General features: G+C 33.5%; 1 long non-coding RNA gene across 1 annotated transcript in view; it reads right to left on the bottom strand.

Moving 5' to 3' along the window:
* Positions 1-25853, bottom strand: part of LOC137758579 (uncharacterized) — a 58549-nt gene extending 32696 nt beyond the window's left edge. Inside the window, exon 1 of the long non-coding RNA XR_011073021.1 lies at positions 25737-25853. This is a non-coding gene — a long non-coding RNA (uncharacterized lncRNA). The remainder of the gene's footprint in view (positions 1-25736) is intronic.
* Positions 25854-26479: the final 626 nt, after the last annotated feature.

The raw sequence follows: 26479 nt of genomic DNA, 5'->3' as shown, positions 1-26479 counted from the left end.
CAGCAAAACTCAGCATTATAGAGTCTATTATCTCTTCTACCTACTTTATATCTTCAGAATTCTCATTATTACCAACATTACCTCAAATAATATCCACCTTCCACGTGTTATACTCCATGTCCAAGGTGGACAGCTGTATTTAAGAATATTTTTAACCATATACATAAAGTCTACTACAATGCATATTAGCTAATTTCATCATGATCCACATCAACACAATAACATTTTTATTTCTCAGAAAGTTTTTTATTCCCCATTAAATTTTCCACCACAGTGAACTCAGAAATTTGTATAACCTTTAAAACCCAAACATATTTATTCCCATCATACATAGACTACAAAGTATTTCATCTCCTATTTTTAAAATAAAAGGCACTTGAAGTATATTCTGCCCTATACTATCCTCCATTCACTAATTAATAATTATTTTTATGTCTCCTTTTTTGTATCCTTTTCTATTGTTGCCTTGGTAAACAGACATTTATTCTGAATCTTGTTCTCAGCCTTCCTCTCTTTTCTTTTAATGCTTGCTACCTTCTCTCTGTATTTTCTCTATGTATAGTTATCATGCCTACATATATAGTCTCCAAATCACTATCTCCAGATCTAAATGTGATTCTTCAGTTATCTGCTGAATGTATTACTTATTTACTCAAAACCTTTAATTCATTAAAGCATTTAAGGCCTTCCACTATCTGCCTATAACTTGAAGGCTATTCACATTTCACAGTAAGTAGCCCCTTTATGCATTTGACACTCTTAGTTAAATTTAACAATTTTGTCTTTCTCTAAACGAGCCTTTTTCTTTACTTTCTATTTGCTCATACATCATCTTCTCTTTTTTAAACACTGTAGTACTCTTCTGGCTCTTCAAGGGTGAGTTCATGTGCCTCCTACCTTGAATTCTTCCTGAGCAGGATGCAATACCCCTTTCCTCTGTATTTTCAATATTCTTTTAGCTTTTTCATATTTGTGGCCTACTTACAATGTCAAATCTCAAGGTTTAAGTAAAGAGAGGTTATCAGCTTCACTTGCTGAATTCTACTGATATTTTAGCTATTTGTGTTCAGCCTCTGAACCACTGATTCCTAGAGTCTAGAATAGGAGTTTTTTCTTACCCAAGTTTATATCCCTCCAAAGCATCTGGCACAGTGCTTTTTCATCTCCTATAGAGACATTTAATATAAATATGCAGGATACATAAATATTCAGTTTGCCGCACATGAACTTCTTAGCATTTAGATTAGAAAAATTGAACTTGTTTTCTCTCTTCTCATTCCCACTCAGTGCTCTTTCTACATTTTCCTCCAAACTTGCTGTTCTTTATTCATTCTTTTTCCTCTTAGCAATGAGAATACTGTCAAAAATACATCAACACCTATTATCCTTTCCATTAAAAAATCCTGGGTATAAATACGCAGTTAATTGATTGTGTTATCCAATCCCCAAATACATTCTCAACAAACTGCTTTTCACCTACTGAGTTCTGGACAGATATGGGTTATATCTGCACTCTGTTCAGCAGAACAGCATAAGGATGGAGACACTATTTCTTTAGGTGAGGGCAGTATCATAAGGTTTAATTTAAAAATTTAAAGAGTTTTGGTGAATGATGCCTTTAAACCAATAAATGCTTAAGAAATGTGGAGTTACCATTATAGGCTACAGTATCAATGAGGCAATGGGAAAATTCCCATAGAGAACAATAATCACAAAGTTTATTATAGGCTTGAAAGAAAGTAATGAGATAAGAAAGGACACAAAGAAATGAAAAGATACAGCATTTCTGGTTGAAATGGATATAGTAATAAATCTTCAGAGGAGGAATATTAAGGTCTCATACTGACAGGAATACACGTCTCCAAAGAAAGTATGTGGAGATGCTTTTATAATTGTGACATGTTCTGTGGAAGGTACCCTTACAAATTTCTGAAGGCTACATGAGAGAAAATGCCAAAAAAGCTGGTGTATGTACATTAGATATCAATGATGGAATAATTTTAATCTTAGATAAGTCACAAAGAAGAACTGATTTTTATGAACTTACTCTTGTATTTACCAGTAAGTATGAGCATTGCAATTATTATAAAGTTTATTTGGAATAATGCCTGGAATCAATTATATGTCACTGAGAAATTAAAATATAATTCAGTGTACTCTTGCTGTGACAAAAACAAATCATTATTTTTCCAACTGGATAATTTCTAGGAACTTTGATTATTTTTACATTGATATTATAACAAATATCTTTTATTTTTCTGATGACCCTCAAAGGTGAGGTTATAAAAACTGATAGTATTCTTTGGGATATTGTGCTAAGCACACAGTAGCGTGGTAAATTGATGACATAGCTATTTTTAGGAGATCTTATTTCAGGTATTATATTTCCTAATACTTAAATGTTCCTAAGGCCCATTTCTTTCTCTGGCCATCACTCTTGTAACATTGAAGGACACTCTGATTATTGCTATTTTGTAGACACGAATAGGGCTCCAGTATGGCACAGTTAAATAAAGTCATATATCAAGGGAGTTGGAATGTTCCCTTTCTCCAGGATGAAAGTGTTTTAATGAAATGATTCAGAGTCACCTCCACTCATCATTTCACCTTGTCTGTGTAGATAAGGCCTATGTGAGAAGGTGTTCTAATGTATAAGCCCAGGGCAGTGATTAAGGAGGATAAGGCTATGTAGCACCATTTCTTGGTTCTGCCACTTACTGGCTGTTAAGCCTTTTCTTATCTGCACTACTTTTATTTGTACATTTGTAGTAGTGGTACCTACCTCACAGTATTGTTGTCAATGTGTTACTCAATGTGTCTGATACATTCTAGCCACTTGATATTTGTTAACCATGCTTGTTATAATCAAGAGGGAAGTTAATAAAATATTTGATTAATTCCTAATTAAAGAAATATTTATTGTGATTCTTCTTAATACCAGATGCCATTCTAGGCACTGTTCCTACCCTCAAGAAGATCATAGTTTGCAAGAAAAAAATGGCCAAGATAAAGAGTTATACCAAGGTGGAATTAAGTACTAAATAAAATTTGCTGATCGTATTATGGCAGAACAAAGGAAACTTGACCACAAAAGCACTTACATTAATAGCAATAGGAAATAGACTATAAGATCAGAATTTCTCACAACTGACATAAATAAATGAAAAAAAAAAAGAACCAAAACTTTTTTTTAAAGAGTAGTTTTGACAATTTATGTATATTTTCTTGTGAAAAAAACACAGTAAGGGACTAAAAGTGTATAGCTTAAGTAATAATGGCTCTGATTAGTATTAATTTATGTAATATCTACTTTTTATTTAATAAGAAAAGTTTTTAAAGAAATTTTTATAAATACTAGGCAAGTATTTTATATTCAAATCATATACACCACATTCATACATATAGGAGTATATGTATAGTCATATATTGTGGCAGGTGGATAAAGATTATTCTGTTGAGCTTCTACCTATGGACACATAGCATTATAATGCAGATTTGTTTTTACTTCTTTCAAACACCCTCAAATTCCACGGGGCAGAACAAAACTTTCAGTAGTCATTATTGTACTTTGTTTATAACCATTACCACTCACACTCTTTATTTACAGAAGTAATAATAAAAGACAATACATAAATATTAGAGTAGTTAAACATTTCATATTTTTAATAATTTACATTCATTTCTCCTTTCTTGGAAAAATAAACAATGTGTCTGTTGTTTCTTAAGATCCTGGATGACTGTTGTTTCATGAACACACACATGCTGAAATAATCACTTTGATTATTATTATATACATATATAATAAATACTGTATGCATGAATATTTGCAGTCTTTATTAAACTCATTAAAAGGAGGCTAATTCAAAGATAAACAAATCACTTCTACTAGCCATTTCATTCCCTTCAAATATGACATTTGATTGGGGATCCAACCTAATTATACCTCAATCCAAAATGAGACTCACAATTTTTGTTTTCTGGTTTATGATTGTGAAAAATGATCACAAATTTTGCCTCCCAAAAAACAGATGCCAAATTTTGTTCCAGATCCCAATGGTTATTGGTTGTATGGCTTAGTTGTTTAAACTTAATTTTGACTTTAGATTTGGGCTCAGGCTATATTTTGTGGACCCTTGCTGTAGACAACTATCTGGCAAGTTTTTAGGTTTAAAAGCAATAGTAGTAATCTTTATAAATTGCAAAAAAAAGTGAAACCATTTAACAGATAGAAAAGATAAATCATGTTTTTGATACTTACTCATTAACTTTGAATAAAAGAATATGATAAGAGAAAATCTTAAAGTTAAGAGAAGTGGGACTATCAAGCACAAAACAGTACCCAGGAATACCGTTTTTCTTATTGAATTTAGAATAAAAATTAATTTGACAATTTAACATTAAATTCTCACAGATTAAAGATCAGTAGAGAGACAACGGAATTCTTAAAATAAATGAGACATCTACAAGAGATAAAGGAATTATAACATTAATAAAAGAACGATTAATGCAATAAAATAAAATCAATTTTAATTTAGACTAAGTTTTAGGTGTTTAAATACTATATAAATATAAAAAGCTCAAAATGGGTTTTGAGGTGAATATGATAGATTCAAGATGCTAGATTCCTTATCTTTCTGGGGACAGAGTTCAAAGTTTTTTAAGTTAATAGAAATAAACTCTAAAATATTTGGAACTGCTGTCCTAAATATATAAATAGTAGGAGAACTTGAAAAATGGTAGGAAAAAATGAAATAAAGAGGGATAACAATACAAAACAATAGCTATGACGGAAGTGACATAAATGTATCTATTATTCCACTAAATATAAAGAGACAGTTCTCTTGGAAGAGAAAAATAATTGGCTGAATTGCAAACAAATTCCAGCAATCTTTTGCCTTTAAGGGATACTATTAAAATCAAATGGGAAAAATATTTTAGGATCATCTAAAGTATTTTGCCTATAAAAAATAATGGAGAGAAGGAGTTATATATAATGCTATATGGTATGGTAGATTTCATTGTTTTGAACATTAAAAGAATCAACAAGTTGACTATATAATAGAGCTACAAATAAAAAAACCTAGCAATATTGAACTACATATTCCAAATAACAGTAACAAAAGACATAAAAGGAAAAACAAAAAACTACTAGAAGGAAACAGAAATATAATTTTTGAGATCTTTAATCCAAAATCAGTATGTCAGTTTATATAGTTGTAAATATAAGTAGAAACATTATAGAGAGCAGCAAACAAGAAAAATAAAAGCAAATAGTGGAAAATAAACCAAAACATTATGGAAAGAAACCAGACCATTTCTAAGGAATGTCTATATCGCTAAAGGACACCACTAATCACTAGGGGAAGGCAAATCAAAACCACAATAAGATACCACTTTACACCCAATAGAATAGCTATTACCAAAACAAAGAAAATATCCAGTGTTGGCAAGGATGTGGAGAAAATGGACCGCTTATGCAATGCTGGTGGGAATGTAAAAAAAGTACAGCTTAGATGCAAAACAGTATGATAGTTTCTCAAAATATAAAAAAATAGAATTATCACATGATTCAGCAATTCCACTCCTGGGTACATACATATACAAAAGAATTAAAGCAGACACTCATAAATATATACACAGAAAAGAATGCCTGTTTCATTAGGTTACTGTAGGAATAAATGAAATAATTTAATATAGTGTTTGGCACATAGAAAATACTTTATAACAGTTAATTTATTGATATAATAGTCTTTGAAATATCTAGTCCAATATACAGTTTATACATGAAGAGAGTTTAATTAATTGAATAGCTAGTTGTTTGCATTATCAAGACTAGTTCTATGATTATTGATCAATTGTTATTTCCACAGTATAACATGACTTAGCTATATATGAATATGAAAAGACGAAACTGTTAAAAATTTACAAAATACAACCAGAGCTTGCTAAGCTCTTTCTATTTCATATTCTTACCCCATGTTATTCTCTCTCTTAGAAGGCCTTTTTCACATTTCTCTAGAAATCCAGACAGATTTCTATTCACCTTCCAGGTTTCAGCGTTCAAGTCGACTCAGTCAGTTTTTCTTCTTATATGTTCTTATAACATGCTGTGTTTTTCTTCTACAGCACTTAGTAAAAGCTTAATTACATAATTATTTGCCTAATTAGTTGTTTAATGTCTGTCTCACCCCAAGGTTGTAAGGCCCATTAGAACGCTTATTGTAGCAGTATGTGTAACATGATACGCTCTGAGTGAATACTGCCTAAATAAACGGATTGGGCACAATATGAACAGATTAAACCAGTCATCTTGGATTCTTTTTGGAATGAAATAAAACAAACAAGGGAACTTCTCAATGCACATGAAATGCTATTCTTCCTCTTTACCTTTCTGTTCCAGCCATCCTACTTGTCTTTTAAATCTTCAAATGCATCATATTCCATTGCCTTAATGTATTCAAGTATAGTGTTTTTTCCATCTGTAACCTCAACATCATTCCTGACCTGCCAAGTTCCACTCATTGTCAAGCAGACATTGGTTTTCCAGACTGGATTATGTCTTCTTCTTATCATCCCATACTTTCTTATTTTAACATCCCACAGTTGTATTTATTTACTGTATGTCTTTTTTTCCCACTATACTGTAAGCCCAAAGGGGTTAGGGACCAAATACATCTTATTCAGTGACTCGTATTCCTAGTGCCTCATACGCTGCTTGGCACAGTTTCTGATGTATCCATTTATCTGGATGTTGAATTAAAGAATACAGAAGGAGATGAGAAAGTCATCAGTTCTCAATAAAGTACCTCCTCATAAAAATTTGTAGCAAGAGGAATATAGAGACATTACAGACAAAACCATTAACATCTGAAGAGGTTAAGAGACTAGCCCTGTTAGTTATCTATTATTAACTAATAGAAATAGCTGCTACTAGTTGACAGTTAGTGAAAAAGTTTAGACTGGTCCTCAGTGAACCTAGTTCTCTCAGCCACTACATCATTTTGCACTTGAACCCCAGAAGCTGCTTGTTCAAATGCACATTTCTGGCTCCTGCACCTGAAGACTCTGATCCAGTATGCGGGGCTCATGTACCTATTAGCCTCAAGAGGCACAGGGCCTAGGGCCCACACACTCTTAGGGGCCTATGATAGTTTTTTATTTTTTTAAAAAAATCAGAAGAAAAAAATATGAACTTTTAGGTCAAAGAAAAAGTTCAAAATATATAATATTAATATACTTGTATTTAGACTAACACGTAAGTGAAACATAATTTTTAATATTTTCCTATGGAGAAAAGTGCCCATGAAGGAAAAAGTGCCTAAAGCCCACTCATAAAGTGGCCCTGTTAGTAAGTCTGAGTTGGACATACTTAAGAACCTCCTGAAATGATTTTGAAGAAGGTGCCCCTTAAGACAACATTTGAGAAACTGTGCTAGATTCTTCTCCTTTAGTCCTGACCCAAAGAGATTTACTGAAGAATTGTTATTTAATTTTCCAAAGGAAAAATATCCTTCTATTAAGGACATTATTTCTGTAAACAGAAAATGATGTTAGTACATAGGAAGGATATATTCCTTATCCTGATCACATTTAGAAATAAAAATATTAAATCACATAAAAAGACCAATCCAAAGAAAACCACAGGTAACTTCACCTGTAAATAGAGATATTAAAATTATAAATAACACTTTAGCTCACTTCAAAGAGTAAAAAAGGTTAAATTAAACCATATGTTTCCATTATGACTAAGTAGGATTTAGTGCAGCCAAGAAATTCTGGTATAGCACAGGAGAGATTATTAATATAATTCATCCCATTAGTAGGAAAGATGGTAAAAAATTATATAATTATCTCAATAGATGATAAGAAATGCTAAAATTCTGCATCTATTCTTGATTAAAACACTAAAAACTATGTTTGGAGTATTTCTCTCTTAGCATGACAAAGAATACATATTTAAAACCTGGAGCTAACTTTATACTTAATGGAAAAACATTATGGTTATTGTTATTCCTTTTAAAAATAGGAATTTACTTAATAACAACCAAAACATACTGAGCCATAGCTATTCAAAAAGGAAAATAATTGATATAAATATAGAACAATAAAAAATATATATATAGAGAGAGAAAAAGCTTCCTGCAAATAAAATTATTACACACCTAAACACAGGAAAATAAAAAATTATCCAAGGCAATAAAATTATAAAATAACAAGAATCTTTATAAACAACTAAATATCATGGTATACATGGACACCAACAGTTTAAAGGCAGAAATACTGGAAGCTGGTAGCTCCACTTTTTTCCTCACCCATTTCAAATTTATGGTGCATTTGTATGATGTACTTTGAACTAAATTCTGAAGCCAAGATACAGCTAATGCATGGGCATCTCCAAATTAACAGCACACAACTCACCATCTGTACATGTGCTTTGTGGAAGAAGGGTGACATTAGTTCCTGAGTGCTCACTCTATCACACAAAAACACATGCATGCACATAAAACATATACATCCGCTCACAAGTACACACATACAAACACACACAAACACAGATACATTTAAATACGCATGAACACACACATATACTCAGATGTTTGCACATGCACATAAAAAGATGCACACACACCTGTCCTCTTTCAGAAGAATAGCTGGCAAAGTCCAAAAGTATTAAAACCAGGATTTTCATAGAAGAAAGGTAAAGGGTGATGTAAGTAGGGTTCATACCCTGATAGTCTGGCTATGGAGCTCATGTTATTAACCACAGTGTTTTGGGGCCACCTCTGTAATTTAAGAGTGAGAATATCTGCCTTAAAGGGGTTTATTGAGGATTACAAGTGATAATATACAAGAAGTGATTAACACAATTCCTAGCACATAGTACACACTTATTGAATATTAGAAATTGTAGTTTTATTAATACTTTTTTCCCACAAAATGTCCACAATCATTTAGGCTGAGTTGTAGTGAAAGAGAGGGTTCCAACACGGTAGTAAAGTCAATAAGTGAAAATGTGGAGGAGCAATTCTCCAAAGGGATAGAGAAGAAGGTATTGAATGTAAGATCATAATAAAGGCAGTAGCATTTGCTACATTTGATTTGAGGAGAAGGTGAATGAAGAGGAATTCAAAGATGCTGTAGAGGTACTAAAAACAAGGAAACTACGGTTCTTCAAATAGTGAGGAAAAAATCTGATAAAGTTGTTATCCAAGTGTTGAGGTTGAAGAGACAGCAGTCTATTCAAAATCAATATTATCAAAAAGAATAAGAAAGATTTGATATAGTACAACTGATTCACTTTGTTATAAAGCAGAAACTAACACACCATTGTAAAGCAATTATACTCCAAGAAAAATGTTAGGGCTTCCCTGGTGGCACAGTGGTTGAGAGTCTGCCTGCCGATTCAGGGGACACGGGTTCGAGCCCTGGTCTGGGAAGATCCCACATGCCGCGGAGCAACCGGGCCCGTGGGCCACAACTGCTGAGCCTGCACGTCTGGAGCCTGTGCTCCGCAACAAGAGAGGCCGCGATAGTGAGAGGCCCGCGCACCGCGATGAAGACTGGCCCCTGCTTGCTGTAACTAGAGAAAGCCCTCGCACAGAAACGAAGACCCAACACAGCCAAAAAAAAAAAAAAAAAAAAAAAAAAACCAAAAGATTTGATATAGTGAAAAAAGTTCTGGACCTTGAATCAGAAGATTTGAGTTTACTGTAGAACATTTCACAAGTCATTTAACTTGAGAGTATCAATTTTCTCAAATTTAAAGTAAATAATTCTTCCTTATCTAAGAGGGTTGTTATAGGTCACAAATGACGTAATGTAGGTAAAATAATCTTAAAGTGTAAAAGCTCTTCAATGTAAGAAATTAATTACCATCCATTCATATATTTCCATAATTAGACATTTATTACCTGTTTCCCAATTGCATATTGATGATATGGTTATATGTCTCAACAACTTGCCTAGAATCTAGTAAAAACAATAAATATTTGTCAAATGAACAAATGATTATAAAATGTAAAATAAATTTTAAAAATGGATGTTGACTTGTATCTACAGGAAATAAGAAAAACTTATAAAATAATTAGATTTGTGGATGGATAGATGAATAAATAAGTAATTTTTATTACATGTATGCTTATTTTTCTGTCATTGGTTTTATATTTTTCTTTCATATACCCAGCCTAACACTTTTGCTTAACTCAAGACTCTTGATTATCAGGTTTACTCAATGTGGAATTATTTTTTATCCCAAGTGCAGTTGTATTAGCCTAATAAGAATGTTGCTGGCTCTGTTTATTACCTTGGCCTGCTCATTAATGATACTCATGTGGGTTTCAGTGTGTAATTACCCACCTTAAGGGAGTGAGGTGGTTTCCTGCCTGGAAGTCAATCTGGCTACCTCAACGAAGAGTGGCATGATTTCACCCCAGCAGTTCAGTTCTACTTAGAGACGATAATATAAATGACCTAATATTATGCTTATAATTTTTAGTGCATTTTATCAACATTAACTGATTTATATTTAACAGTGTTGTTTGCTGATGTGAGCATCCAGTCACTAATGTGAAAAAGGTGCTTTTTGACAATAAAAGCTAGGGAAGTTAGAAGACTGCACTGGAATTAGAAACTGGATGAGGACTAGTGTAAACTATCCATGATGCCGTCTTATTTAAAGGAAACTTAAAAAATTATAGGTAGTTTTTGAATTGCAGTAGAGCTCTGTTATAAGAGTGTGGTTACTAGTCATTTTTAAGGAACCCAGTATTCATTTTCTTGGGAAATCTACTTAAAATGCTATTTAGGCACTCCACCAAAGCACATTTACTGTTTAATGGGCTGCAATGACAGCAATAAACCTATTTCATACAAACTAATTCCAGTTATTTTATGGAAAAATATATTCCAAATTTCAACTTTGATATCAGAATACATGGCACTGAGAAAAGAAACCCATTCCATACCCCCTTAACTCCCATCCAGAGAACAGAATTAGATTCTTTTCTGGTCCCTAGAGAGTAGTAACAGTTCTAGTCAGGAGGGCAAAGGTGTCAAATACTCTAGGGCACAGGTTGGCAAACTTTTTATGTAAAAGGACAGATAGTAAATATCTTGGCTTTGTGAGCCAAGAGGCAAAATGTAGGTACTATTATGTAGGTACTCATAAACAAGAGAAAACAAACTTCCACATTTTTATTGGCAAATATTAAAATATAAATAAAAATATAGTAACAATGATTGAGTACTTTTTGTAATTCAGGTCTACTAATGAGAAGAATGGAATTCAATTTAGGATATTATTTTGCTTAATTTTCAGTTCAGTTAGTATTCCCTATCACCCAAATCAATTGCAAATATTCATCTGTTAAAGCTGATCTTTGAGGAGATTTTACATGTGTCGTCTTAAAAAATATCACCCAGAGAAATTAAGGAAACAATCCCATTTACCATCGCAACAAAAATAATAAAATACCTAGGAATAAACCTACCTAAGGGGCAAAAGACCTGTACTCAGAAAACTATAAAACACTGATGAAAGAAATCAAAGATTACACAAGCAGATGGAGAAATATACCATGTTCTTGGATTAGAAGAATCAATATTGTGAAAAGGACTATACCACCCAAAGCAATCTACAGATTCAATGCAATCCCTATCAAATTACCAATGGCATTCTTCACAGAATTAGAAAAAAAAAATTTACAATTTGTATGGAAACATCAAAGACCCTGAATAGCCAAAGCAATCTTGAGAAAGAAAAATGGAGCTGGAGGACTCAGGCTTCCTGACTTCAAACTATACTACAAAGCTACAGTAATCAAGACACTATGGTACTGGCACAAAAACAGAAATATAGATCAATGGGACAGGATAGAAAGCCCAGAGATAAACCCACGCACCTATGGTCACCTAATTTATGACAAAGGAGGCAAGAACACACAATGAAGAAAAGACAGTCTCTTCAATAAGTGGTGCTGGGAAAACTGGACAGCTACATGTAAAAGAATGAAATTTGAACACTCCCTAACACCGTACACAAAAATAAACTCAAAATGGATTAAAGACCTAAATGTAAGACAGGATACTATAAAACTCTTAGAGGAAAACATAGGAAAAACAATCTTTGACATAAACCACAGCAAGATCTTTTTTGACCCACCTCCTAGAGTAATGAAAATAAAAACAAAAATAAACAGATGGGACCTAATTAAACTTAAAAGCTTTTACACAGCAAAGGAAACCATAAACAAGACAAAAAGATAACCCTCATAATAGGAGAAAATATTTGCAAACGAAGCAATGGACAAAGGATTAATCTCCAAAATATACAAACAGCTCATGGAGCTCAATATCAAAAAAACAAACAACCCAATCCAAAAATGGGCAGAAGACCTAAATAGACATTTCTCCAAAGAGGACATACAGATGGCCAAGGGGCACATGAAGGGATGGTCAACATCACTAATTATTAGAGAAATGCAAATCAAAACTACAATGAGGTATCACCTCAATAGCCAGGACATGGAAACAACCTAAATGTCCAATGACAGATGAATGGATAAAGAAGATGTGGTACATATATACAATGGAATATTACTCAGTCATAAAAAGGAATGTAACTGGGTCATTTGTAGAGATGTGGATGGACCTAGAGTCTGTTATACAGAGTGAAGTAAGTCAGAAAAACAAATATTGTATATTAATCCATATATGAGGAATCTAGAAAAATTGTACAGATGAACCTATCTCCAGGGCAGGAGTAGAAACACAGATGTAGAGAATGGACATGTGGACACAGGGCAGGGAAGGGGAGGATGTGATGAATTGGGAGATTAGGATTGACATATATACACTACCATGTGTAAAATAGATAGCTAGTGGGAACCTGCTATAAAGCACAGGAAGCTCAGCTCGGCGCTCTGTGATGATCTAGATGGGTGGGATGTGGGGGGGGGGGTGGAAGGGAGGTCCAAGAGGGAGGGGAAATATGTATACATATAACTGATTTACTTCATTGTACAGCAGAAACTAACACAATGTTGTAAAGCAATTATACTCCAATAAAAATCAATCAATCAATCAATCTTTTCACACAGATAGTTGTTGCTGAATATTGATAGCAATCCATTAGTTATGGTCTTAATTAAACATAGTTTTCATTTAGAAGGCATGTATAGAAATCTATTAGATTATTCTTTTGACATTTGCCATTTACCATGTCATTGCTGTGCAGATTAGCCACTTCAATAGAAAGTTAGGTGGAATCTCCTCAATTGCACATTTAAATGGAGTTTGAAATATAGAAATTTCTTTGGGACTTGCGTTGAGGTCTGAAAAATGCTACTGAAACTACAGTTGCAGTCATAAAATAGAACCACTAAAATATTTTTTGGAAATGGGTATCTCACACTTTGTTTTAACTTCTGTTATTGCGAGAAGTGTATAAAGCAGCTTGATTTACCTGTAATCCAAATAATGTTAGTTGTCCTCGAATTAATTTTACCATACTATATATTTCTCATGTAAAAACACTGTTGGCCTTGTAATTTTAAGTTGAATTCTGTAATAAACATTACTAAATCTCCAGCAATAGCTAATTCCAAACTCATTCAGTATTCAGTAACAGTAGTTGAGGGTGGTTCTTCTCATTCAGAAAAATTACAATTTTGACCCTGACCTAAATATATATATATAACACAATAAAACTTTACCACTACTAAGATATGGAAGCAATATACATTCACAAAGAAGTGTCTGTGTGGATCTAAACATACAAAACACTTGGTAAATATTTAGGAGTGCAATTTCTGGGTTGTGTAGGAAGTCTATGTTTAATTTATAAGAAACTGCCAAATTGCCTTCTAAAGTGACTGTACTGTTTTCCTTCCTCACTAGAAGTGAATGAGAGTTTCTATTGCTCCACATCCTAGTCAGCATTTGTCACTGTCAATTTTTTGGATTTTAGCGATTCTAATAGGTGTGTGTGGTATCTCATTGTGGTTTTGATTTGCATGTGTATAATGACAGATGATGTTGAGAATCTTTTCATGTGCTTATTTGCCATCTTTATATTATTTTCAGTAAAGTGTCTGTTTATATAACTTGGCATTTTAAAATTAGTTTTTATTATTAAATTTTCAAAATGTTTTATTATTGAAATTTAAGAGTTTTTATGTATTCTTGATGGAAGTCATTCATCAAGTATATCATTTGCAAATATTTTCTGTCAGTCCATGATCTGTCTTTTCATTTTTTTTTTCATCTGTCTTTCACAGAGCAAAAATATTTAAGCTTGATGAAGTCCAAGATTTTTTCAATTCAATCAATTATTTTTCTTTCATGAATTGTACTTTAGGTATTGTATCTAAAACTCTATTGCCAAACTCAAGGTCACGCAGATTTTCTCCTATATCTTCTTCTAGAAATTTTACATTTTTACATTTTAAGTTAGGTCTATGATTTATTTTGATTCAACTTTTATTTAAGTTGTTAAATATGTGTCTATGTTCATTGTTTTTGCATATTCACATCCAATTTTCCCTGCAACATTTGTTGAAAAACTATCTTTATCCACCGAATTACATTTTACCCTTTGCCAAAAATCAATTGACTATATTTTTGTGGGCTCTTTATTCTGTTCTGTTGATTTATGTGTCTATCCTTTTGCCAGTACCACACTGTTTACATTAGTGTAGGCTTGTAATAAGTCTTGAAATCAGGTAATGTGAATATTCCAATTTTGTTCTTTTTCAGAATTGTCTTGGTTGTTTTAGTTCTTTGCCTTTTACTATGAATTTTAGAATCAGCTTATTGATGTCAGCAAAAAAGCTTGCTGGGATTTTGACTGGGGATTACATTGAATCAATAGACAAAACTGGGGAGAACTGCCATCTTAACAATATTGAGCCTTCCAATCTGTGCGTGTGCAATATCTCTCCATTTGTTTAGATATTCTGTGGTTTCTTTTATCAGTGTTTTATAGTTTTCTGTATAGTAGGTGTATACCTAAGTATTTTTTGGGTGGGTGCTATTTTAAGGGTTTTTGGTTTTTAAATTTCAGATTCTAATTGTTCCCTTCTAGCATATGAGTAGAATTGACCTTTCATGTTGGTCTTTATTCTGTGACCTTGCTAAATTCACTTATCATATAGTTTCAGAAGATTTTTGTAGCTTCTATGAGATTTTCTACATAGACAATCATATCATCTGCAAATAAGGACCATTTTATTCCTTCTTTTCCAGTTTGCATGCCTTTTATTTCTTTTCTTGCATTTTATTCTTGCTAGAACTTCCAGTATGATGTTGGTTCCTTATTAATTTGTTATTTATTGATCTAATTCAATAACAAAATAACCCATACTCTAGTACATCTTAAAAATACAACATAAGAAGTCCACTTTTCTTCTTCTGTTTCAACATAATGCATATATACTGGTAATTTTAAAAAATAGTAAAAGGTCATAGGATGAAGATATTTGTGGCACTTGGATTGAAACACTGTGGATTTATAACTGCATCACTGTGATTGGTAGTGTCCTGAGTAGCAGTGTGAAGCGATGAGAGAGCCACATGTGGTCTCTGTAGCAACTACTCAGCTCTCTTGTTGTAGCGCGAACAGCCTTAGATAATCTGAGATAAATGAGTATGGCTGTGTTCCAAGATAACTATTTATGGACACTAAAATATGAATTTCATACAATTTTAACATATCATGTTAAAATTTTTTCAAATGATTTAAAAATGTACACACCACTCTTAGCTCTCAGACCATATTACAACAGGTGGCAGATCATATTCCACCCATAGGCTGAGGTTTGCTGATTCTTGATCTTAGTGCTATGTAAAATCTAGAGAGGGTGGAAGGAGGAGAGGAATAAATGTTTCATAAAAAGGTATAAACCTAGGGCCAGGCTGATACCTTGCCATATGTTCTTCTGAGAGAGAGCAAGTCTGTGTATACTTGTATGTGCGTGTGTGTGTGTATGTGTATAGATGGGTGAGTGTACTGTGTACATATTTAAGTGTGGTCAAATATATGCATATTTGTTTGTGTATCTAGGTGTGTGTGTTAATATGTACATATGTGTGAGTGTGTATATGTGTTTTTTAATGCATGTTTGTGTGTTTATGTGCAATTGAGTAAAAACTCAGGAACAAATCTTGTTTTTTTCCCACAAGATGTATGAACAAATAGTTGTGTGTTGAAAATTTAGGAGTGCCTTATGTTAGCAATATCTTGACTTCAGGATCTAGTTCAAAATTATGCTTTGTTACCCTAAGAGAGTCTAGATATGTCTCTTTCAACAGCATTATTCTTTTGACCAGCTAGCCCAAAACTGAATTGTCACATAATTATTCAGACAATTACACCACATTTAGTGCCAAAATTTAAATGCCTCCAAGGCATTTCTCTATTTACTTACTCCTAATCTTATTTAAAATCTTGTATAAAAAGCTATTGCTCTTCCTGGAAGTTTATGTGACTTAGTTTTGTCTTCTAGTTTCAATTTTGTTTTCTCTTTTGAATATGTTATTTAATTTTCTAAGTGTTTGGAGGCACTATGGATAAAGGAGGAAAACGTCAAGTGTAAAAAGTTTTTTCTCATTCTGTATGACTATATGCAGGGGATGGGGGGAGGGTGGATAGGTCAGCACACATTTTGTTGCCAATTCCATATGTGAAATTCATGGGATACTCAGAAAATAGTATGTGCCTCAATCTACTCAGCTGGAAAGTTGGATTTCAAAAAATGGCGTGCAGAGAGAATATGGAAGGTATGGTGCCTGGCAATTGAAGTAGACTGTAGGAGATTCCCAACACATTACATCTCTCAAATGATGAACACTCCAAGTAAAATAACAAGGAGAGAAAGGTTATTATCAAACACTGCCTTAGTCAACACGAGGGTTTCCTGCTGTCTGTGGACACAGAGGGATGAGAAAACATGAAGTCACAGTGAGTACTGTTTGCTCCAAGATATTTAGAAGTAATTTTATCATAAAATTTACTTCTATCCTACAAGCTGCCAAAATCCTCTGAAAAGGAAACAAAGCTTTGGGTAAAGGGAAGGTCCCTGAATCCATCATGTATAAATCGTCTTCTAATGATCCACTTTTCATTAATTCAACAGCTAATTATTTTCTGTCTGTGGGCTAGCTTTTTGGGGGGAAACTTTTTGACTTGTTTATATAAAAATATTTTATTCTTCTATTTTTAGGAAATATTCTGATTGATTTTCACCCTTTTTTGAAATTATAGCATTTTTCTTATGTTGTACTTCCAGCAATACGTAACAAAAGAGGATATCAGCTTGATAAATAATATATCAACACTTTAATCTTTCACAAGTGTTATGCCTGGCTCAGAGGACAGATCTGTACCTATAATTAAATATTTTAAAAATTGCTGTTTCCCAAACATATGTATGAGCCTGTCCTCCCCAGGACAGGGAAAGAAAGTCAGCCTTACATAAACTAAGGGTGAATATATAAATTCATATATAAAGAGTGAATATATAAATCATTATTTGCAATTCTAAATAACTACAGAGGACACTGCACATTAGATCTTATATGGGAAAGATGGAAAATATAAATGTTCTGCAGTTATGATGTTGGTGAACTGTCTTTTTTTTTTCTGTTACCATTTTGCTGGTCTTTTATACTGATACTTTCAGTATTATTTGATTAAGATTCAATGGATTTTGAGGTTTGGGGGGCTGTAAAAATATCAAAATATTAAGTGAATAACATACTAGAAATGACTTTTTTTCTTGGAAGTTTGAATTTTTTTAATAAACTTTTGAAACCCAGCAAATCAGCTGTTTAGAAAACATTTGTTTTCTTTCTTTATTGAAGTATGATTGGCACACAACATTATAGTAGTTTCAGATGTACAACATAATGATTCAACATTTGTATACGTTGTGAAATGATCACCACAATAAGTCTAGTTACCATCTGTCACCACACAGAGTTACAATTTTTCTCTTGTGAATGAGAACTTTTAAGATTTATTTTCTTAGCAACTTTCAAATTTGCAATACAATATTATTGACTAGAGTTACCATGCTGTACATTACATCCCCATGCTTTATTTTATAGCTGTAAGTTTGTACCTCTTAATTCCCTTCACCTATTTCACCCACCCCCCAATCACCCACCTCTTCAGCAACCACCAATCTATTCTCTGTATCAGTGAGTTTAGTCTGGTTTAGTTAGTTTTGTTTATTAGATTCCACATATAAGTGAAATCACACGGTATTTGTCTTTCTTAGTTTAACTTATTTCTCTTAGCATAGTACCCTAAAGATCCATCCATGTTATCACAAATGGCAGTTCATTCTGTTTTATGGCTGAATAGTATTCCATTGTGTATAAATATATATATATATATATATATATATATATACACACCACAGTTTCTTTACCCATGCATCTATTGATGGGCACTTAGGTTGCTTCCATATCTTGGCTATTGTAAAATAATGCTGCAGTCAATGTAGGGTGCATATATATTTCCAAGTTGGTGTTTTCACTTACTTCTGATAAATACCAAGAAGTGAAATTACTGGATCACATGGTAGCTCTATTTTTAAATTTTTAATTGTTTTGAGAAACCTCCATACTGTTTTCCATAGTGATGGAACCAACTTTCATTCCAAGCAACAGTACACTAGTGTTCTCTCTCTTTTTTTTCTCACATCTTTGTTGGAGTATAATCGCTTTACATTGCTGTGTTAGTTTCTGCTGTACAACAAAGTTAATCAGCTATATGTATACATATATCGCCATACCCCTTCCCTCTTAAGCCTCCCTGCCACCCTCCCTATCCCACCCCTCTAGGTTGTCACAAAGCACCGAGTTGATGTCCCTGTGCTATGCAGCAGCCTCCCACTAGCCATTCATTTTACATTTGGTAGTGTATATATGTCAATGCTGCTTTCTCACCTCATCCCAGCTTCCCCTTCCTCCCCATGTCCTCAAGTCCGTTCTCTACGTCTGTATCTTTATTCCTGCCCTGCCACTAAGTTCATCAGTACCATTTGTTTAGATTCCATATATACGTGTTAGCATACGGTATTTGTTTTTCTCTTTCTGACTTACTACACTCTGTATGACAGACTCTAGGTCCATCCACCTCAATACAAATAACGCAATTTCATTCCTTTTTATGGCTGAGTAATATTGTGTTGTATATATGTACCACATCTGCTTTATCCATTCATCTGTCGATGGACATTTAGGTTGCTTCCATGTCCTGGCTATTGTAAATAGGGCTACAATGAACATTGTGGTACACGTATCTTTTGGAATTATGGTTTCTCAGGGTATATGCCCAGTAGTGGGATTGCTGGGTCATATGGTAGACATACAGATTGCCAACAAACACATGAAAAGATGCTCAACATCACTAATCATTAGAGAAATGCAAACCAAAACCACAGCGGTCAGAATGGCCATCATCAAAAAATCTACAAACAATAAATGCTGGAGAGGGTGTGGAGAAAAGGGAACACTCTTGCACTGTTGGTGGGAATGTAAATTGATACAGCCACTATGGAGAACAGTACGGAGGTTCCTTAAAAAACTAAAAATAGGGTTCTCTTTTCTCTACATCCTAGTCAACACTTGTTATTTCTTATATTTTTGATAATAGCTGTTCTGGGCAGGTGTGAGGTGATATCACACTGTGGTTTTGATTTGCATTTCCCTGATGATTAGTGATCTTGAGAATCTTTAAATGTGTCTGTTGGATATCTGTATGTCTTCTTTGAAAAAATGTTTATTCAGATCCTCTGTCCATTTTTAAAATTGGGTTTTTTTTTTTTTTTTTTTGATGTTGAGTTGGGTGAGTTCTTTATACATTTTGGTTATTAATCCTTTATTGGACATGACTTGCAAATTTCTTTTCCTACTCAGTATGTTGTCTTTTTTACTTTGTCGTTGGTTTCCTTCACTATGCAGAAGTTTTTAGTTTGATGTAGTCCTTTGGAGTCATATCCAAAAAAAATTACCAAGAGCAATGTCAAGGAGTTTACTGTCTTTTCTTCTGGGAGTTTTGTGGTTTAAAGTCTTACATTCAAGTCTTTAATGCATTTTGAGTTAATTTTTATGTATTGTTTAAGATAGTGGTCCAGTTTTATTCTTTGCATGTGGCTGCCCAGTTTTCCCAACACCATCTATTGAATAGACTGTCTTTTGCTCAGTGTATATCCTTGCCTACTTTGTCATAAATTAATTGACCATATATGCTTGCGTTTATTTCTGGGCTCTCTATTCTGTTCCATTGATCTATATGTCTGTTTTTATTCCAATACCATACTGTTTTGATTACTATAGCTTTGTAATATAGTTTGAAATCAGGCAGCGTGATGCCTCCAGCTTTGTTTTTCTTTCTCAGTATTGCTTTGGCTTTTGGGGATCTTTTATGGTTCCACACAGGTTTTAGGATTGTTTGTTCTATTTCTGAGGAAAATGTCCTGGAATTTTGATAGAGATTGCATTGAATCTATAGATGCTTTGGGTAACATGGACATTTTTATATTAATACTTCCAATCCATGAGCATGGAATATCTTTCCATGGTTGTGTGTCTTCTTCAATTTCTTTCATCAATGTCTTATAGTTTTTAGTGTACAAGTCTTTATCCTTCTTGGTGAAATTTATTCCTAGGTATTTTATTCTTTTTGATGCAATTTTAAATGGGATTGTTTTCTTAATTTCTCTTTCTGATAGTTCATTGTTAGTGTATAGGAATGCTACAGATTTTTGTATATTGATTTTGTACCCTGCAACTTTACTGCATTCATTTATTAGTTCTAACAGCTTTTTGGTGGAGCCTTTAGGGTTATCTATATATAAAATCATGTCAACAGCATAGTTATAGTTTTACTTCTTCCTGTCCCATGTGAATGCCTTTTATTTTTTGCTTCCAGCCTAACTGCTCTGGTTAGGACTTCCAATACTATGCTGAATAAAAGTGGTAGAAGGGGCATCTTTACCTTCTTCCTAATCTTGAGGGAAAAGCTTTCAACTTTTCACTATTGAGTATAATATTAACTGTGGACTTGTCATACATGGCCTTTATATGTTAAGGTACGTTCCCTCTATACCCATTTTGTTGAGAGTTTTTATCACAAATGGATACGTTTTGTCAAATGCTTTTTTCTGCATCTATTGAGGTGATAATATGATTTTTATTCTTCAGTTTTTTAATGTGGTGTATTGCAACTGATTTGCAGATGTTGAACCATCCTTGCATCCCTGGAATAAATCCCACTTGACTGTGGTATACGAGCCTTTTAATGTATTGTCAAATTCTGTCTGCTAATATTTTGTTCAGCATTTCTGCTTCTATTTCATCAGAGACATTGGCCTATAATTTTCTCTTTTTTTGTGGTGTCTTTGTCTAGTTTTGGTATCAGCATAATGTTGAACCCATAAAATGAGTTTGAAAGAGTTCCCTTCTCTTCTTCTTTTTGGAGGAGTTTAAGAAGGATTGGTATTCTTTGAATGTTTGGTAGAATTAACCAGTGAAGACATTTGGTCCTGAACTTTTGTTTGTTGGGATTTTTAAATTACTGTTTCAATCTCCTTACTAGTAATCAATCTATTAAGATTTTTGATTTCTTACTGAGTCAGTCTTAGAAGATTGTATATTTCTAGGATTGTATGTTTATGGGCGGGGCCATGGAAGCAGCACTGCAGAGGCAGGGTGCTCACCCCCTGCCTCAAGTTGGGCCTTGTGAGCAGTTTGGTGGGCAGGGATGAACTGTCTTTAAATGTACACAATTTACACTGACCAGAATTATTCCTATGCTAAAATTATCAGTAATATGGGTCTTCACAATTCGTGGAAAACAGATTCTGAACTGCAACTGAAGGTGGATGTTGACTTCTAGTCTTATTTAAATCTGAAAGCCAATTCTGTTACAGGTCAGGTTTGCAAAGCTAAATAAAGTTAATATATGCTCCATCCAACCAAATTGTTCAAATACCTGTGATCCTATGTGCCTCAGTAGTGTATGACTATTTCACAACTCCAAGTTTTTGTCATGCTTGAGAATGAAAGAAACAGAAGCAGGAGATCCAGACAAAATCTACACAACATAATTAGCTCTTAGGTTGATTGGACATTTGCTCTTCTGAGTGAACTGTGGATGACTTACCCTACCCGTACCTAGATTGGACCTTAGTAATCAGCCTCAGTAACCTATTTCAGAAATGTGCATGACCTATGACTGCATCTCTGTGTCTGTCTCTTTAAATATCTCAGTCTGACCTGAAAAATAGAGAGTACAACAAAAATTAAATCAATATATAAATATTTAATGCTTGATCTGAGCTGAACCTAATTATGAATTTTCTTTCTGTTTACAGATACGGTCATTTTCTCTTAAACTGTTAGATTTTTATCATTTGTATGACATACATCTTTTTATTTCTATACTGTGAAAACATCCATATGGATATTCAGCATTGCTTTTCAGGTGTCAAAATTTGTTGATAAATATATAGTTTATAAGAAGCATATAAGTGGCAAGTAACCAACTGTGACTATTAAACTAACATGACATTCAAATAAAAATGTATGTGTGGTCTAATAAATAATGCTAACGGCCCAGGTTCAGATTAGAAAGAACTAGTTCTGTTGGTGAAGTCATTTTACCTAGCTATGCCTATAAGACAATAAAAAAGCAAAAAGCAAAAACTTATTGAAACCTATAAACTACATTTGTTTTTTGATAAATCAGTCCATATACTTTGTATTGAAATTATCTCTTCTTCCTATACGTGACTGTCTCCAGTTCATGTTATATTCAGGGAGAATGGATTTTCATCACATATAATGGTTTAATTTGATTAATTGTGTTTCTTTCTCATCTACCATCTGTTTGAGTCAGGGTTAAACTGTAGATAACTGAAACTACTCTGTCTATTTTAAGCAGGAAAGGATTTAACTTCATTATCAACTTCACTCAAGACCTGTGAAGTTGGTAACGTAACACTGAGACCTCTGCTAATGCTGCCACAGAGAAGTCCAATGTCATCATGACCGTGCTTGTCAAAAACAAACAAACAAACAAACAACCCCCCCCCCAAGAAACCAGCAGATACAGTGGAAGCATAGCTCCACCTTGCTTCTGCCTTCAAGTCTTATGTGAGTACCTCCGATTATTTGAAACCAGATCACATCTAGACCTTATTTCAAGAAAGTCTGGAAAATATAACACAGTACAAAGAACATGAAATGGATGTTCCAATTCATCCTATCCACCACACCATCTCATTTTACCCCTGTAACGTTCTTTTAAATACAGGTCATGGGCCATGGGTCATCCAATTCCAAAAGCCAAAATTGATGAATTATTTTTCTGCTTAATTTCAAAATGGCATAAAATCTTTTTTCCCCCTTCTTTTCCCAAATTTGTTTCCCATTTATTCAACTGCCTTTAGTTCTTGCTTTACTCTAGATCTTAATTTTGCTCCTGCCAGCAAAGACTCTGTCATCTTTGAATTTCTACATTCGACAACCAAGCTTTTAATATCATTATGTCTGCAGTGGGTCACCTCACGTTATCATGCCCCCTTGACCCTTACTTGCATCTCCTCATTGTTCTCTATAAAAACTGTGCTTGTCCCTCAATTAATAACTTTCCAAATGAAGTTTTCCTATGCCTACTCTCTGAGAGTTTGGCTACCTAATTCAAGGAACAATCCTTTATATTGATAATTATCTTTAGCCAAATGTCGCATATATATTTGGTTCTAATTGGTATATATTATTAAATATTCTTGACATTTTTATTCTTGAATATTTCACTTATATTAATCTTGCCTCCTTTATGTAAGTATAATAACTTCCCCCTATTTTTTTCATTCAACAATTATTTACTCAGTGCTATCACATGTACAGTCAATTAATTGGATCTATGGGGATAGGAAAATGTATAGCCTGATAAACATAGAACAGTACTCTACATGTAAAAGTTCTTACAGTTATTATGATTCTTTTATATTATAAAAAAAGTTGCAGTTGAATGTTGGCTACAGAGACACAAATCATACAAACCTAACTCACACACTTATAAATTATACACCACACTGCAGATTGAAACATAAATTTAAAGAAATAAAGTGAGGCTTTATGGGTTCAAATATTTTTTACTTTGCCATGCAAGTATGCAACCTTGTAAATGAAAATAAATACCAAATACGTAAATATTAAAAAAAAAAACATTTCAGCTACTAACAACATTATACTTTATGTTGCCAGTTTCACTGTTTAGTTCTTTTGAATTCAAGGATTATTCCACAAAGGAAGAATCAGTTTTTTAAAGACTTTTTAAAAAAACATTTAGGCAGTAATTGATACTTTTTTTCCTCTTTCCTGCTTAGTGGGCTTCAGGAAGTCAAATCCCTTCATAAAAGGGAGAGAAAAACAAATCATAATATTACTTCCTTCCTAACACTGCTTCTAAAATATCTAGTAATATTTATTCCAAAATAATTTGAGTGAAAATTCTTTTTGCACATAACTATTTTCTTTATGTCTTGGTTGGTGACTGGGGCCAATTTGGCTCAAGATTTTTTTTTTTTTTAAACATCTTTATTGAAGTATAACTGCCTTACAATGGTGTGTTAGCTTCTGCTTTATAACAAAGTGAATCAGTTATACATATACAATATGTTCCCATATCTCTTCCCTCTTGCATCTCCCTCCCTCCCCCCCCATCCCACCCCTCTAGGTGGTCACAATTGGCTCAAGATTTTAAGAAAGAATCTGTTAGTGGTCCATATAAGATTATGTAGTCTATAAAGTAATATATAATGATCAATATGACTATATATAATGTAATACTACCTTTATATATCTATATAGCCACACACATATGCAGATATATTATATCTATATATCTATGTATCCACACACACATGCATTAAAATGTGTAGTTTATTTGGGGAAAACACTTTGGAATGTACTAGTTGATTCCTTATTTGCTGCCCACATCTATCCAGTTCTTAAAAGGAGAAATTGCCAGTAACTTCTCTTCTCCCAGAAATTAAATGAATAATTATGTACATACTGAACTGTTTTTTTCTTATTTCTCAGTCATACTTATTCATTTAACTTATCTAGACTATAAGAAAATTTATTTTAACTTCTGCCAGGATACACATTTAGCCTATGGTTAGATACTGTTTACGTTTTAGGGAAAGTAGAATAGTAGCTGTAGATTTTCAAACTTACTTTAAAATATTTTAGGTCATAAACAATAAGTATTCAAGCTCAATCTCATTAGAAATCCTGAAACAAAATCAGGATGGTATTAGCATATTCACACATAAATCAATTAACAACATAGAACTGTAAACCTATACTTCTATGTCTCTGCAATTGTCAATTTTTGATACAGGTAACAAGGTATAATTGGACGATTTCATAGTGTGAAGTGGTGATGTCTTCTTTTTTAGGTCCTTGTACCTGTAAATCAAAGGTGAGGTGGCAGGACTGCTGCGTGCATTCACACACACTTGGTGTAAGTCTTCACACTACATTCTATAGAGTGCTGTAATATTTGTCAATTAATATTACTGATACTTAAAAACTTTAAACATATTTTGTTTCCTCAAAATTACTTGCAGAAGTTTAGGGTCACAAATAAGAGTCACTTCTTGAGAGTCTTTGCCCATCCCTGAGTTTTAAAACTAGTTTCAGAAAGGCCCAAGTACCTTAGTAGATGGAGAAGGGACTGGTCTTTATGAAAATTCTTCTGAACTCTGCTCTTTCCTTCAGGTCCAGAGGCTCTGGTTCTCACCGTGGTTCTCACCACATGCCTTTCTGCAGCATTTCCTATTAGCTAGCTTATTCTGATCCTTGAGCAATGTGATCAAAACTGTAGTTTAGTCTCACAAGATGCTGAACAAATTATGACTCATTTGCACATCCTCATAAGATGGATGTATTCCAGTAACAACCCTTTAACTTCTGGAGTATCAGGATATTTCTCAATGTGCTGAGCATTAATCATCTGTGCTGGCATTCCACGACTCATTGGTAAAGATGCAGCTCCTGGACCTTACCCACAGACCATGTATCAAAACGTCTGGCAGTGGAACTTGGTGATTCTCTCATACTCCACGGTTTGATAATTACCAACAGAAAAATGAGAGGTGGTTAAAGTTTACATAATAGAATGCATTTAGATAGTGGGTGGGTATCAGTTTGAAGTTGCTGAGTTTGCTATTCATATTCTTTTGGATCTGGACTCTTGGCCCAACGGATGTGCATCTTTGACACAGTGCTCTTGGGTTTCCCAAGTCCAGGGGTTATGGTGCACCCAAGGGATCACTCACAAAATGAAAGCTGCAGTAAGTGAGTCCTATTGCAATACCCCAATATCTGATAGTCAAGCTGTATCACTGCATTAAGATTAGAGACAGACAAAAGATAAATAATATGCTGACGGGTCATG

The sequence above is a fragment of the Eschrichtius robustus genome, chromosome 1 (genome assembly GCF_028021215.1).
Source record: "Eschrichtius robustus isolate mEscRob2 chromosome 1, mEscRob2.pri, whole genome shotgun sequence".
Taxonomy (NCBI): domain Eukaryota; kingdom Metazoa; phylum Chordata; class Mammalia; order Artiodactyla; family Eschrichtiidae; genus Eschrichtius; species Eschrichtius robustus.
Note: the sequence above shows the minus strand (reverse complement) of the source record. Positions and strands in the feature narration are given on the sequence as shown.